The following is a 16,337-nucleotide window of genomic DNA, read 5'->3' as shown; positions in this document are numbered from 1 at the left end:
CTTCTTGAATTGTGACACCAGAACTAGACACAACGTTCCAGCAGCAGCTGCATCAGTGCCAAATACTGAGGTAATATAATCTTCCTACTGCTTGAGATTCCCCCGTTTATACATCCAAGAATATCATTAGCCCTTTTGGCCAGCATCACACTGGGAGCTCATGTTCAGCTGATTATCTACCATGATCCCCAAGTCTTTTTCAGAGTCACTCTTTCCCAGGATAGAGTCCCTCATCCTGTAAACATGCCCTACATTCTTTGTTCCAAGATGAATAACTTAACATTTAGCTGTATTAAAACACATGCTGTTTGTTTGCACCCTACTTACCAAGTGACCTGTCCTCTTCATTATTTACCACTCCCTCAACTGTGTCATCTACAAAATGTATCAGTGATGATTTTATGTTTTCTTCCAGATCATTGATAAAAAATGTTAATTAGCACAGGGCCAAGAGCCTCTCGATGATGATTCCCCATGTACAGTTGCATTTGGTGATCAGTCAGTTAGCCAATTTTTAATCCATTTAATATTTGTCATGTTAATTTTGTTTCATTTTAGCTTTTTAAATCAAAATGAAGCAACAGACTCAACCACTCAGTATATGGCCCTTTCCACAACTAGGAAAAACCTTTAACAACTCACCATGTTTTAATAGTTTTTGTGTAAAGGGCAGGGACAGGTTTCCTAGCTGGTGTAAAGAGGCCCATAGAGGCTCTCTCTGCTCCTCACCCATGCCTCCTCACTCATTTTTTGCCTCCAAAGTTTGGATGCATGGGACATATAAATCTAATCTCACCACTGCTTACCTTTCCTGCATTTTCTCCTTCTTCTCAGGGTGGAGGAGAGAAGGGTGGTTGGAAGGAGTCCATGAGAGGAAGGATGATAAAACAACAAAAGAAATGCAGCCCGAAAGGGCAAATCCTGTCTACTTTAGTGCCTCAGTGGCATAGCTTCAGCTCTGTGGAAGTGTCTCTCATCTACAAAGATTATTCTGTGTCCCTCAGTCCTCAGGTACAACCATTGTGACTTGTCTGCGTCATGGCAGCAATGAAGCAGAGCACTGCCCCATCCTTTAATCAATCCCTGTTTAAAGTGAGGAAATGGAATAAACCATGTTTTAATATTTTATTGTAAATACCTTTGTTTTGAAACTGGAAGCTAACAAAAATGCTTTGAGGTTGTCCTAGTGGAAAGTGAAAAGGAGTACTTGTGGCACCTTAGAGACTAACCAATTTATTTGAGCATAAGCTTTCGTGAGCTACAGCTCACTTCATCGGATGCATACTGTGGAAACTGCAGAAGACATTATATACAGAGACCATGAAACAATACCTCCTCCCACCCCACTCTCCTGCTGGTAATAGCTTATCTAAAGTGATCACTCTCCTTACAATGTGTATGATAATCAAGTTGGGCCATTTCCAGCACAAATCCAGGTTTTCTCACCCTCCGCCCCCCCCCCCACACAAACTTACTCTCCTGCTGGTAATAGCCCAGCCAAAGTGACTACTCTCTTTACAATGTGTATGATAATCAAGGTGGGCCATTTCCAGCACAAATCCAGGTTTTCTCAACCCCCCCACCCCCCAAAAACACACACACACAAACTCACTCTCCTGCTGGTAATAGCTCATCCAAAGTAGGTGACTTCAGTCACCTACTACAGGACAGGCTTAACAAAGAAAATAACAGAACACTACTAGCCGTCACCTTCAGCCCCCAACTAAAAGCCCTCCAACGCATTATTAAGGATCTACAACCTATCCTGAAGGACGACCCAACACTCTCACAAATCTTGGGAGACAGGCCAGTCCTTGCCTACAGACAGCCCCCCAACCTGAAGCAAATACTCACCAACAACCACATACCACACAACAGAACCACTAACCCAGGAACCTATCCTTGCAACAAAGCCCGTTGCCAACTGTGCCCACATATCTATTCAGGGGACACCATCACAGGGCCTAATAACATCAGCCACACTATCAGAGGCTCGTTCACCTGCACATCCACCAATGTGATATATGCCATCATGTGCCAGCAATGCCCCTCTGCCATGTACATTGGTCAAACTGGACAGTCTCTACGTAAAAGAATAAATGGACACAAATCAGATGTCAAGAATTATAACATTCATAAACCAGTCGGAGAACACTTCAATCTCTCTGGTCACGCAATTACAGACATGAAGGTCGCTATCTTACAACAAAAAAACTTCAAATCCAGACTCCAGCGAGAAACTGCTGAATTGGAATTCATTTGCAAATTGGATACTATTAATTTAGGCTTAAATAGAGACTGGGAGTGGCTAAGTCATTATGCAAGGTAGCCTATTTCCCCTTGTTTTTTCCTACCCCCCCCCCCCCGACGTTCTGGTTAAACTTGGATTTATGCTGGAAATGGCCCACCTTGATTATCATACACATTGTAAAGAGAGTAGTCACTTTGGCTGGGCTATTACCAGCAGGAGAGTGAGTTTGGGGGGGGGGGGCGGAGGGTGAGAAAACCTGGATTTGTGCTGGAAATGGCCCAACTTGATTATCATACACATTGTAAGGAGAGTGATCACTTTAGATAAGCTATTACCAGCAGGAGAGTGGGGTGGGAGGAGGTATTGTTTCATGGTCTCTGTGTATATAATGTCTTCTGCAGTTTCCACAGTATGCATCCGATGAAGTGAGCTGTAGCTCACGAAAGCTTATGCTCAAATAAATTGGTTAGTCTCTAAGGTGCCACAAGTACTCCTTTTCTTTTTGCGAATACAGACTAACACGGCTGTTACTCTGAAACCTAGTGGAAAGTGGATACGCTGTATTGTACAGACCGACACAAATTCAAAACACAAACTGTAAAAGGTTTGTGTCATGGAGCAACTGGCCCTTCAAGGTAAATCTGGGCCTGACTTGCCCCTGACACCCCTCTGATGACCAGCAGGGAGCAATTGGGTGCTCCAGGGGTCTGGTTATTAGCCAATTAGCAACGGAGCATCTTAGCCCTATAAGAAGGCTGCCTGAGCAGTCCAGAAGGGGAAGAATAAAATCCCTCTGAAGTGGAGAGACTCGTAACTGAAGGGCAACCCGGAGAGAGGGAGGGGGAGAATAGGTATACTCAGAAGGCAAGGGGCTTGAAGTGGAGAAGAAGGGTTTGGAAAGAAGGCACCAGAGGCTTGTCCTAGGTGGAAGGAGTTCAGATGGAACTAGAGACTGTTTCTAAGAGTAAGGTTTACTCATTTTATTTTCTGTTATCAATAAATGAGGCATTCCTTAAAGGAAAAAAGTCTGTTTTGGATTCGTTTATACCTAGCGGACAGAAAAAGGAAGCTGGATCTACCTGTGGTTCCTTACTCATACTCCAGTGGGTAATAAGAATGTGGGGCTAGGGTATCCATTTGCTTTTAAAGTTGGGCCTTTTTGTTGTTGTTGATTCTTTGAAAGAGAAAATGTAAAGAAAGATTTCTGCCTTTTTTCATGTTAGGATTTTCTCCTTGGTTTTTTTGTCTGATTTTGGAGCTTATAGACAATATATATTAGCTTTCACACCTTAAACGGAGGGGGTGAGGGTTACGAGTCTCTGATAAAGACTTCTCTCCAAAACACTAGTCACTGAAATTAAACAAAAAAATGTGGACAGTGATTAACAACCTTCCTCTCTGTTGCCCAACTTCTACTCTTAGTCCTTGTGATGTCATCATCTCACCAGTTCTCTAGTCACCATAGTCCTCCAAGCTAGAAAGGACTTGCTATTCTACCATAAAAAAACAAGCATCTTTTTATGCAGGCTTTTTTATGCATTATAAAGCAGCAAAAAAGCACAAGCCCAACCTTTTTTCTTTGCAGTTCACCTTTAAGAGCCGTAGTCTTAAAAATCAGTAGAGTCTGGCAGCTCTTTCAAATGATAGAAGATTGGTAATGCCAGAGACCTAAGGAACAAGGGAAACTACAGGAAGAGAGGTAGAGTGATTTTCTGACAGAAGTATGCAAACATTGTTGTACAAATGAAATAATTCCCCCCAAAACTCTTCGTCATACCGACGAGGAGACTTTAATGATGGCATTTCTAAGGGAGAACATGTTTCACACACCTATCAGATACCTCTGTACAGTCAAAAATATTTTAATGAAATATGAGAGTGTCATGCACAACTATTTCATTAAACCCACATGCTAAGCCTTACAGGATGATTTGACTGTTTCACACATGTGATAACTTAACTACAAAATTGCTCGCTATATGATAATGAGCCTCTCTAACTGATTAAACAAACTTTTCAGTGCTGCCTACTACCAACCTTTTATAATCAGATAATCTTTAAATTCACTATTAAAGTCAATCAAGGGATTTTAATGACTGAGCACACTACAGCAAGAAATGTAGCATATAGTGGCACAAAATATGAAGGTTTAAGGTATGAAGCTGTCTACTTCTTAAACATATAGAGATGCAAGATAAATAGCACCAGAGCTCGTGCATCAGAAGAAATCTGTTGAAGTCAGCGAATGGTTTCCAAACGATATACTAAAGTGTTAACTTAATCATGTTTTCTCACCGGAAGTCACGGAACCTATGGTTTCCGTCATCAGTTAGCAGGTAGATCATCATCATGCCAACTCTGCCCATTTTAAAAATAGAATGTTGATAGTCCCTCTCCCTTCCTACAAAAGGAAACCCAGACAAAACAATTTCCAATGCATTTCAGTGGAGTTAGTAGATGTGTCCTTATTTTTAAACCCCAGCAGCACTTATAGATTTCCAGTAGCAGCCAGTAGGCAGACATTTTTTTCTTATTTAAAATTAGTATTTTTGACTGTAGTTTCAGGCTAAAATACTACCTCAGTAGATATATTCCTTCATTTCTCAGTAGTTAAGTTAATAAAAATAATTCAAACCACGATTTTGAAAATAAAGATGCAAGCAAAATCATTTCAAAATGACAACAAAAAGTATTAAAAAATCAGTTATAGCTGATAACCAAAGACAATGTCAAAAACCGAGTGGAAAAGAAGAATTTATCTTTTGCAGTTTGTTGTTTTTGGAATCTCACATATACTCTGTAGTTAAGCTACTTTATACTTTCCCTCCATACACGTAACTGTACAACTCCTGAGCCTGCAGTAACATGTGGCAAATTCTACTGAGACTCTCTCTCAAAACAAAATCCAACTAGTCTCTGACATTAACACTTCTGAAGGGGCGGGGGAAGGGAAGAAGAGGAGAATTCATATAACTGTATTTACTATTATTCAGTTGGAAAAGGTTTTCTGCCAGGGTGGATTAAACAACATGTCATCTGCACAGCCTTAACATAATATCACAGTCAGACTACTTTATAATATGAAGAGTTCCTCGTCTGAGAGTTGTAGCCAGAACTGACTCTGGAATGTGAGGTAACTATGCTTGACCCAACTAATTTAATTCCAATGGTCTAAAAGACTTCCTCCCATATACAACACTGTCTCCAAGGGTACAGTGGAATGCTCCCTCCAGTCTGCTCCTTTTCCCATACAATTCTATGGTGCAGGATTGAGCCCTTTGCTAAGCTGTTAAAAAGCAAGCCATTATTTTATGCATAACAATAGATAATCAAGCATGAAGGAGGATTATCAATTTATTAGTAACATAGCAAATATGCTAAGACACAAACTGTCCATTTCCCCCATTAAAAAGCTTAATAACATGATGAGAAAAGAGACTCTGCAGTGTAAAATACTGGTTATAAACACTGTTTACTGAACTTTGAGTTGCAATTAGGTGAGTAAGTTTGATTAAACTGATTGATGGATTATTAGACTGTTCTAAACAATCCATGCCACCAACAAAAAAAATAATAATCCAGACAACAATTCAAGAAACAGTACTGCATGTTATGGCTTTGAAAGAAACAAAAATGCTACTGACAAAACGTCACACAAATCATAAAAGTTTCAATTTCTACTACCGTGATCTCTGCAATTCTTAGATTTATATCCCAATCTCCTTTACGGTAAAGTCAAAATAAATGGTTGAGATTGACAGATGGTGAGAACAAGTAACAGATGTCCATCATTAATGTGCAATGCACATCCAGTTTATATTTTGATGAGTAATCCTTAGAAATAAAATACTAATTTTATTTCACTTTAGAGCTGTCGAATACATAAAATTATATCAAAATCTAAATTTTTCCATGAAGCCCTTCTGTAACACATTCAGGCATGAAGCTTACATCACAGAATAATTAAAATAGTTCATCACCTTGCCATTACGAACAGAAGCTCCAACTGAAATAAAAATGCAATAATGTCAACTATTTAATTCTATCAGGGCTAAAAGCAAAGCTTTACATTCATTTTCACTTCTCTTTGAGGAAACATTATTTAAAATATATAAATAAATTTAAACAGAACAATAAAAAAGCTCTACACTACAATAAAATTAACACTGAACAAGAAGGGTTTAGTTATTATGAATTTTGTAGTTAACCACATATCAGCAATAAACTGAAGCACAGCTTCTGACTAATCTGGTTTTTGGTAACGTCTATCTTAATTACTCATCTACATTCATTCTCCTCTCTGACCTCACTGAAGTGTTAGTACAAGGATCATTACAGGTTTATTCATTTTTATACTCTCTACATAAACCAGTCACTCATATTTATATGAAAAATGGTAGATACTGTATCTGACCAGCATATAAATCCAGTTCAGAGAAGAGATTAATATTAAAGGGGAAAAACCCTCAGCTGGGCTGAGTATACAGTTAATCATTGGGAACCAGTTCCATTGCGCAAACAAGACGTTTCAAATTAGAGTATCTATAATCTTCGTGATAATGAGATAAGCCATGTTCTGTCCGCACACAGTAATAACTTAGAAAGCCTTATACTCAACTGCTGGTTCTTTTCTAAGCAGGATTTGATGGACTCTCCAATCCAAGAGCATAGCACTTTGTACTGTATTCAGATAAGGAACAGAAGGAAGAGTGTAGAACTGGCATGAAACTTTTAATGTATTGTATATCATGCCTTTTAACAATGGGGTAATATTAATTTTCATTCTACTGTGGACCACTTTGTGTACAACCCTGGTTTTCAACATTGAAGCTGAGAAGAATATACTAATGCCAAAGGGTCACAAAAGGCAATCTTAATTAAAATAAAAGTTGTGTTACTGTTAAGATTCTAACTTTTTAAAAGAACATTTAGGACCTGATTTTCAGAATCCATAGTTTTAGACCGGGGGTTCTCAAACTGGGGGGTCAGGACCCATGGGGGGGGGTTCGCAAGGTTATTAAATGTCACTCTCTACCCCCAAAACTCCACTTCACCTCCAGCATTTATAATAGTGTTAAATATAAAAAAAAAGTTTTTAATTTATAAGGGGTGGGGGTCGCACTCAGAGGCTTGCTGTGTGAAAGAGATCACCAATACAAAACTTTGAGAACCACTGTTTTAGACGGACTCCTAGTACCTAATGTGTTGGTGCAATCTGTCTGTTCCACATCTTAAGGAAATCAACTGTACCTGCAAAACTGCTTGTGAAAAAACAGGAGGCAGAGTTAAGGTCTCAGTCAAATATCAGACTCTTAAAAACTTAGGGCTGATTTTTGAGTTACCCTTCCATTAAATGGAAAAATAATATGTGAACATGATGTTTCTAATAAGTTATCCAATGTGAACTTTTGCCTCTGAATTGGCAGTCGCTTGGAGACCCTACGTCTTCGCACTTGTATGGGTCTGAAGATCTCTTTCTTCCTTGAATGTGCAGAGAATTTACAGGGCGACCTTCCATTAGCTTTAACGAGATGCAATGAAAGATTCTTTGAGTGTTGTAAGGATCTGAGACAATACTTGTGCTTCTCAGGGATATATTTAAAGTTCTGAGTTGCAGAACTGAGGATTATGTATAGCTCGACTTATAGTTGGGAGATGATTTACACCAAGTGAGTAGAGAGGTGTTCTTCACTAAGGTGCCAGATCTTCATTGTTGGATTGAAAATGAGCCCAAATATGCCCAACCCATACTTTCACAGCGTTGGGAAAGAAAGGAGAGAAAACAGGTGTGTTTCCTATTAAAGTTGTAGCACCAATTTCAAGTTTACAGCATGTCTACAAACCATCTAATTGTGCACAGGCAGAATAGCCGCCCAGGCAGTCTTTCAGTGCAAGACATTTTTTATACAATACTGGACAAGTTTAGATATGCCACTTCTGAGCTGCCTCTTCACCGGAAAAACATTAGATACAATAATCCAGTTTTAGAAGATAACATGAGCAGTCCACCTAAAGCTGTTTCAAATTATTTCTTTAAACAAGATTCAGTTCAGTAGAAGTTTCCTTCTAGAAGTTACCCCAAGGCAAGAGAGTAATATTCTATCCTAGACAAATATCCCTAATCTGGAAAGCCATTGATTTGGAGTTCTGAAAATTCCTGCTCAATTCAAAAATTGTAACACGTTTTTCTTCCTATGAAGGCACAGTACACAGAACTTGAAAGAGATGTTAGACTGAGTTTTTGCAAGAAAAATAATAGTTTTATCAGTAGTATGGTCTTGTGATTAACACACTGAACTGGAACTCTGAACATTGAACGTGGCCTTGGGAAAGTCTCTTCATAGCTGTGCCTCAATTTCCCTATACATGAAATGGAATAGCTATTACTCCTTCCTTTCTCCTATCCATTATCTGAGTTGTCTACTTAGATCATAAGCTCTTTGGGACAGGTAACTTCTTTTGATATATGCTTGTTCAATACCGAGTCCAACAATGCCTGTATCAACTAGAAAGTACTGTAATACAAACAAACAACATTCATCCTGAGAATTATAGTGCATATTATTTAAATATAGAATGTTCTCCCTAGCTTTTCCCTTTAAAAAGTCACCAAGTACAGTTCTATTTTTATATCTTGTCCTCTAAGTAGTACAGAGACAAGATAATATCTTTTATTGGACCAAAATCCGTTGGTGAAAGAGACAAGCTTTCACCCACCTTGTCCCTCTAATATCATGGGACCAACATGGCTACAACACTGCCACAAACAACTTTACTAAGTATGTCAAGAGCCATTTCTAAGTCATGTTGGACTGATACATTACGTTTACCGAAATACACATATGGAGAAGCAAACAAGTTTGAGAACCAAAACCTTCTCACCTCTGTGATATTAGGTGTGAAGTTTTTTATGCTAACTAGGACAGAGCTCTATCACGAAAAGTGCCTTACAAATTTAAAAAACATATTACTGCCCTTGAACGGAAACCTGCTCGTTTGCCAAATCTGAAAGCATTCTAAGAGACAAGGATGCACCAAGACTACGCCTGCATCCTCACCATCTGCATAAGTGGTGTAGGTTAGGCAGAAGATTAGACAACATAAATACAGCCATACTGATTCTTTTTCTTCCTCCCCATCTGTATGTGCTAGCTTCTCTCCATTTTACTTTAGGTGGAGGTGAGAAACTCTTCTGTAAGAAATTCCACTCTTCCTTACAGTTGTGCACTGTTAATTAGTGGCTAACAGTGGTTAACACATTAACTTATTATGACATACATAGTTCGTTGTCCAACTTCACTTGTCCAATGGAAAGTAATAACCTAGAGTAACTGTTTACTGATACTTTCTCCATTGTTGTACAATACATTGAGACTTTCCTTGTTTCATTGACTGTCACCTCTCCTTTTGAGATAGTAAAATTCAAATAGCCAATTCGCAATAAACTAAAAGATAGGCAGAGTTGTGTATAGAAGAGAGAGGGGTGTGCATTCAAAATGACCTACGGAATATATTGACAAAACCCTTCTGTCAGATCCACACCTGAAATGGCACTTTCCCTTCACTTCCAAGTAGAATATCTGAGACATGGCAGTCAGGCCAATACTTAATGTTTCTTCAGTTTGATCCAGCTCATAGTGAAATCAATGGGAGATGTGCCACTGGTATCAGAATTGGATCTCTTGTAAGATAGATATACTAAAATCTACTCAAAAGTAAATCTTGCTTTCTAAGGGCCTGATCTGAATTTCATTTAAGCCAATGAAGGTTTTCTGATTAACTTCAGCAGGGTTTGGATCAAGCTCAAAAATCTGTTCCTGCAGTTGGAACCTCTGAGGGCAGAGCCCTGCACAAGTATGGAGCACAAATGAAGTTCGAAATGAGATTGTTGCATACTTAGCTACAATGTATGTTCATAAGAATGGAAAAGGGACAGCCATATTGCAAACTCTTCAGCACAGGGCCTTAAAGAGTTCCTAGCACAGGAGGACTCCAATCCTGACTAGAGCCTCTGGGCACTATTATAATAAACATATCTGAAAACCTTTAACTTACTGTGTTGCCCAGAAGCCCCAGCAATTACAAAAAGCCTTAAATGTCTCTTCACCCAAGTTACTTATGCTATGAAAATGGGTTCCATAGAAGATCCTGCACAGATAGATAAAAATGGGACTAATTACTTACCTCCCTCACAGGAGTGGTGAGAGGTTAGGGCTTGCTAGCCAAGATTTGGAAGGCACTTTAAAGATATATAGCACTGTATATGTCCTAATTATTATTACTCATCCATGTACTCAGTTGTGGAGGCAAAAACCCTGCACTGATTTGTTACCTCAGAACTGCAACCAGTTTCAGATCTGCTTTGTAGCGTGCTTTAAAATAGACTCTTATCAGCAAGGCACTTGGAACCATTCACTGGTTATCTTTACCCCAACTTCAGATGGTTGCGAAGTCCTGTTGTGAAGGAAAAAAGCACATCTCCAAAATCGATCTCTTCCTTTCCATCACGACTGCCAAAATCATGTCTTCATAACCTCTCACCTTGGCTGAGAGACCCTCTTCCTTTCCCTGCTTTCCTGTCACCCACCTCCCTGTCTCTTCCAGGGCATGGAAATTCGACAATGCTAAATTAACGTTGCCCTCAGGTTCTGACCATTCCACACTCCGTTTTTATAAGCCCACTTCATTGGTTCCACATCACTTAGACATGTAATTAGACTCCACATGCTTAAGTTTATATATTGAGAATAATCTTGCTGAAGTCAATGGAGTACTCCAAGTGTGTAAAGGTAAGCACATGCTTAAGCCTTTGCAGCATCAGGGCCTTACACTGCAAACTAGCTGGGGAAGATACCTGTCTTGTTTATGTTTACAATGTTGTTAGCATCCATTTGGGCGTTATTAAAAAAACCAAACATTAATATACCCATTTGTACCAGGAATGCTTGTTTATCACATAAACAAAAAAATGAGACAACACTGTTTGAAAAACGATTATACTTTTTTCATCAGTGTAAACAGAATTGTGCATCTTCAAAACAGCAAACCAAACCCCCCAAACCTACTTTTAAGATCATTTGTCTCTTACTGTCACTCTTGTCTTATTTTAAGACATTCTTATTTGTAAACAGCATTTGCAGAAAGACTGCACGTGTGGCAGAGAAAAGAACCAGGCAGGATAAAATACAAAAGCCTTACATGAAAGATAAATGGAGGGGTAGACTTGCTAGCCATTCAGTGACAACACACTGTATTGCAATTGAACAACCAAACAAGTCACTGTAAAAACAGCATTAGTTTGTCTCCCATCAGTTGTTCTTATATAACAGTGGTTTTCAACCTGGGGTCTGCTGACTATGTCTAAGATTTCCAAAGGGGTCCACACCTCCATTTCAAATTTTTTTAGGCATCTGCAAATGAAAAAAGGTCGAACCACTGTTACCAAATAATATTACTGTTTAAACTGTTCTCTTATCTAAGATTTGGTGTTTATTTCTAGCTTGCTTATTTCTCAATTCCAGATCCAGCTTCTTACAGAAGCCTCTTTAAACATATCCATTGTTTTCCAACCCAAAGGTTTGTACAGAGAGGGAATAATATGACAGGCCTGATCCTGACATGGTGCTGAGCATGAAATTGGGGGTGCTTAGCCCCACTTTGTAGGATCAGATATTATATTAACTGAAATCTTTAACTTTAAAGTACTCATGTATTCAATGACAGCTTTTCCTCAGAACATTCCAACACCAGCAGAAAGTTTGGCATAATTGTCTGGCATTGACCCAGTTATACTGTACAATCACAATACATGCCATTTCAGGGATTTGGGAACTCATCATTGTTACCATCCTGGCTAGTTCTATAATGAAGGACTTTTATACTTACTTTTCAGAATGTACACCCTAAGAAGGTGCCTAGACATAGATAATCTGCAGTCATCTTTATATCCCCAGTCTTCATGCCCTACATTTAATTTAGAGCCTGCCTACAAAAAACCGGTTCCCCAATACACAGGTGGGGTACAGAGAAGCACCTGATGGCTCCCTATGAAGTCACTGCCTTTGTTGTTTGAAACATGCCATTTTTAAAGAGAACGACACAGTCTACAATATGAGAGAGATTATCCTGTGGTTTGCTGAGGTGTTGATCATACAGAGATAAAAAGCCAATGAAACCTACACTATTTCTCATCACAGGCCATTAGATTTACTCTTGATTTCTATCCCTCACCCGTCAAAAATGTGGATAGAGTTTAAGCAAGAATCTTCTCTTAAATAAGAAGTTTTTAACTTTTAGTGCCTTAAAATAAACCCTTCAGTTGTTCAGCTCTTACTGCAAATACACAGCAATTCCTCTGCTCCAGCTATGTACACTTACTGTTTTGAGAACCCTGAAGTCTAGTTTAACCCAGAGGTCTTTGGACAGGAAGTAATGGAAAAACAGCAATAATAATAAAACCACTTGCTTCATGTGGTGCTAGGCTCCCTCCTCCCAGCATTCTTCTCATGCGACATAGAATTTCCACAATCATTTCAGAAATTGGAAACAGACAGGGGCCTGCTATGTAGTCTTGAATACAGACAACTGGCGTGACTAATATGCACTGAGTTTTCCTATGCACAATAAGTTCTTTCTTTACTGGAGTTTTCATTCACAAACTTAAGAATGTGCGGCCAGAATGACTAACACCAAAAGGAGCCTCATGCAAAACAAACAGGCGCGCACACACACACACACACACCCTGAAAATCCTGGTGAAACTAAAGAAAAATGTTCCTTACAGCAGAATAGCTTGTAAATATTCTCTATCACCCTCCCACACAGCCCAACCCTGGATCTTCCTCAGGAGGCAAGCTTGGAAGTCTCACTACTCCACAAACCACCGACTTGCACCCATCCAGTTTGCTCGGTTTCTCCAGGGGGCTGCCTGTCCCCCGCCCCACCCCCCAAGAGCGGCAAGCCTATCCATCTAGCCCGACACTTCCCCCTAAAACCAGAACTGGAGACATAAAAAGCAAAGTCCTGCTACATGGCACTGGTCTACACATCTTCAAGGCACCATACACGCATAATTAAGAGTCATTATAATAATTAGAGAGGGGGGCCAGAGGAAAACCCATAAGCAAACACCCTCCCAAAGTCTGCGAGGGTTCAAGACCCAGATCCAAACTTCGCACCTGGAGTTCCTCTCTCATAACAAAGGGGGAGGGAAAAAACAAACCCCCAACAAACCCCAAGCCCACGCAGACTTACCCGCCGGTCTAGAGCCCCAAGCCCAGCGTGCAGGGGGGTGATGGAGACGAGGACCCTGAGCCTTCACCCTCCCCGTGCAGCGGCGCTGGCTGGAGTCTGCAGAAGAGCCCGGGGAGGGAGGCAAAGGGGAGCAGCAGCAGCATCTCCTCCAGCCCAGGCACCCCCGCTCCTGCCCGGCAAGGAGGCGGCAGAGAGCGCCGCCCGCTCGCCTCGCTGCAGCTCCCCGGCTCTGCCCTGTGGCCGCAGCCGAGACCCCGCGGCCAAGCCCCGCTGCCGCGGGACACCCCCGCCTGCCCCCGCCCGGGCTGGTGCGCCTGCGAGGCGAGGCTAGTGGGGCTCCGGCGCTGCAACCATTGTAACGAGCAGCGGAGAGGCGGCCTCCCCCGCCAGCCTCTCGGTCCCTCCCTCCGGCCTCCGCACACGCCCCGCTCGCAGCGGAGCAGCCGCTGAGACTGGCTGGGCTGGGCTCACCCCCTCCTCCCTCTCCCAGCCCGCCCCGTGCTGGGGCCCTGGCAGGTCTCGGCTGTCTGGTTACTAAGCCAACCTCCAGGCCTGGAGCTGCGCTGCCTGCCCCACAGGCAGGGAGGGAAGGTGCGGGGGGGCGCCCTCCCTTCCTCCCCCAGGCACCCCCTTGCCACCTGGGGGGAGAGGAGAAGCAGACACCCAGCTGAGGGAGGGCAGGGAGAGAGGATCCTTGCCTGGAGCCCCACCCCGTAGAGGAGGAGGATTCCCAGGAACCCCGTTCTCCTGAGTGGGGGAAGTAGCCAAGATCTGCCACCGAACCCCATCCTTGGGGGGCTCGTGAGGGAGTGAAGGAGATCCCCCCCCCCAACCTATGCTCCCACAGTAAACCCTGTCCAGGGATACCGTCCCTTTAGCAGAAGTGGAAGGAAAAGGAACCCCCTGAGCTGGGAACCTCATAATTCTAAGGTGGGGCGGAAGGGAGGGAGAGGACCCAAGAGTTGGGTGAGGGAGCCTGTAACTTGAGGACAGGAGTGTAGCTGGGCAGAAGGACCAGGCTATCCCTACCACGGAGATCTAAGCTCCCAGCTGAGCGGCCACATTCTGCCAGTGAGATAGGAGAAATCACACTACCATACCTCTCTGTTACCCAGTGTCCCATTTGCCACTTTTTAATAGGAGAGGGCAGTCTGATATTTATTTTTCATGCCTCCTCTTGTCCCATCCTCTTTGAGGGATGGCCTGTTTCCTTGAGGGTGGCTGGCTGCTGTCTTCTCCACGTTGTTTTCAGGGTTGTAGGACAGCAAGGTCTCCCCAGCTCCGCTTTGTCTTCCTACAGTATCAGAAACTAGAATCCATACGGGTCTATTTTACTGCACACGTAGTTAAGGTTGTGTGACACAGTTCGTTATAAGACCTCTATTTTCATTTGCTTATAAGTTTGCCAAACTTTAACTGTTCAGGTTGGAAATTTCCTTGCTGAGGGCAAGATTAGAGAAAAATATGTTGTTTTCCCAATTTTAAAGTAACTATTTCAACTGATTCGTTGAGAAGCTCTAGCATCTCCAAGCTTTGAAGCAGGGACCTGAAATTTGGCAGGGCTTTGTCCTCATGACAGGAACATGCCTTTTGCTGTTCCTTTGAAAATCTGCCCAAACTTCAAGTTAAAGCCCGAGAACAATTTCAGGCCACACGTGCTCCATACTGACTTGTCGGAGTTTGGCAGCAAAACTATCTGAACATTCTGTTAGCACTGAGCATGCTCCATTCTTGCACAGATCCTACATGCCAACCAGAATGCACATGCACAGAGCAACTGAGCATGCTCCAGGCCGCAGCTGTACATGTGCAGCAGCAGGACTTCCATCCAGTTGCTCATTTTGGCAGCTGGGGGCCACTTGACAGCATGCAAGAAAAGAAGAACGCAATCTGGAAGCCTGGGAAGAGGGGTGAGGTATGGGGGTTTCAGGGTGGAGATCCAGAGCATGGAGTGTGCTGCTTGCGGACCAGGTGCCAGCCAGCTCATGCCAAGGCCCCTGGGCCTCACTGAACACTGACAAATGCACAACTGGAAACCAGTCTGGTCACCTGTGTGTTAGTATTGTTAAAACAGATATTAGAGTTACAAGAATGCATTTAGTGTTTAGACTTCATGAAGTGACTGTAGGATGCTACATGTGTTAATCTTACTTATAATATCTGTATCCCATCTTACAAGGTCATATTGAAGTGTGCTCTGTAACTTTAAAAGTATTTGCTAAAACTGTAAAACCCCACAGTCAGGAGAGAAGCAATGCCAAGTGTGAAATACTAGTTTACTACAAGCGGTATCATCTCCTCTCCAACCAAAGAAGGCCTATAGCACCAGACAAACCATTGTGGAACATCAGTGGACAAAAGACTTTATAGATTGCTTCCTCCACCCATGAAGAGGGTATGTGCACAGGCCCTTGTCCCACCACAGCTTGAATGCTGCAGGAAGGGCATAAAAAACCCTGTCAAGGAGGAATTGTTATCACTATGCAGCTTGGAATTGGAGAGGGCAATATTTGTAAGCATAAGCAAGGGATCCCTGAGTTGCTTAGTCCTAACTTACATATAGAGCTTGCATATTACAGGAGCATCTATTACTTTTTGAAACCTAAGTCTGTAACGTCTGTGTGTGTGTGTGTGTGTGTGTGTGTGTGTATGTGTAGGTTTACCTGCTTGAATGTTGTAAATAACTCACTTGTTTCTTTTTCTTAGTTAATCTTTAGTTAGTTTATTACAGGATTAGCTACAAGTGTTGTCTTTGGTTTGGGATGTAAAGTACAACTGAATGGGATAAGTGACTGGTCCATTGGGACTGGGAGTAACCTGAATATTGTTGTGA

General features: G+C 41.8%; 1 protein-coding gene across 1 annotated transcript in view; it reads right to left on the bottom strand.

The window, feature by feature from the left end:
* Positions 1-13,734, bottom strand: part of PTPN13 (protein tyrosine phosphatase non-receptor type 13) — a 184,379-nt gene extending 170,645 nt beyond the window's left edge. The window contains exon 1 of the mRNA XM_074950546.1: positions 13,505-13,734. The gene's annotated coding sequence lies outside the window, so the exon portion shown is untranslated. The remainder of the gene's footprint in view (positions 1-13,504) is intronic.
* Between the last annotated feature and the right edge of the window lie 2,603 nt (positions 13,735-16,337).

The sequence above is a fragment of the Natator depressus genome, chromosome 4 (assembly GCF_965152275.1).
Source record: "Natator depressus isolate rNatDep1 chromosome 4, rNatDep2.hap1, whole genome shotgun sequence".
NCBI classification, from domain to species: domain Eukaryota; kingdom Metazoa; phylum Chordata; order Testudines; family Cheloniidae; genus Natator; species Natator depressus.
Note: the sequence above shows the minus strand (reverse complement) of the source record. Positions and strands in the feature narration are given on the sequence as shown.